The 455-nt window shown below is 53.0% G+C and overlaps 2 protein-coding genes across 2 annotated transcripts in view; one reads left to right on the top strand and one right to left on the bottom strand.

Moving 5' to 3' along the window:
* Positions 1-455, bottom strand: part of LOC112155784 (zinc finger protein 595) — a gene marked incomplete in the record, with an annotated part of 63,135 nt that overhangs the window by 37,967 nt on the left and 24,713 nt on the right.
* The window catches only part of LOC112155787, a 20,437-nt gene that overhangs the window by 2,838 nt on the left and 17,144 nt on the right, over positions 1-455 (top strand). The gene's annotated exons all lie outside the window — the stretch shown is intronic.

Below are 455 nucleotides of genomic sequence, written 5' to 3'. Positions count from 1 at the left end.
AGTTTAAATATCTTGGGGTCTTGTTCACAAATGAGGGAAGATCGGAGCGTGAGACTGACAGGCGGATCGGAGCAGCGTTTTGCGGTTGCTGCACCAATCTGTTGTGGTGAAAAGAGAGCTGAGCCAGAAAGCAAAGCTCTCAATTTACCTGTCGATCTTCGTTCCAGTACTCACTTATGGTGGTCATGGGTCATGACAGAAAGAATGAGATCCCGACTACAAACTGCTAAAATGAGTTTTCTCCGCAGGGTGGCTGGGCGCTCCCTTAGAGATAGGGTGAGAAGCTCGGTCACCTGGAGAGAGCTCGAAGCAGAGCCACTTCTCCTCCACACTGAGAGGAGCCAGTTGAGGAGGCTCGGGCATCTGATCCTGATGCCTCCTGGACGCCTCCCTGGAGAGGTGTTTCTGGTTATGTCAGAGGCCCCGGGAAGACCCAGGACACACTGGAGAGACCA

This window comes from Oryzias melastigma, linkage group LG18, assembly GCF_002922805.2.
Source record: "Oryzias melastigma strain HK-1 linkage group LG18, ASM292280v2, whole genome shotgun sequence".
NCBI lineage: Eukaryota > Metazoa > Chordata > Actinopteri > Beloniformes > Adrianichthyidae > Oryzias > Oryzias melastigma.
Note: the sequence above shows the minus strand (reverse complement) of the source record. Positions and strands in the feature narration are given on the sequence as shown.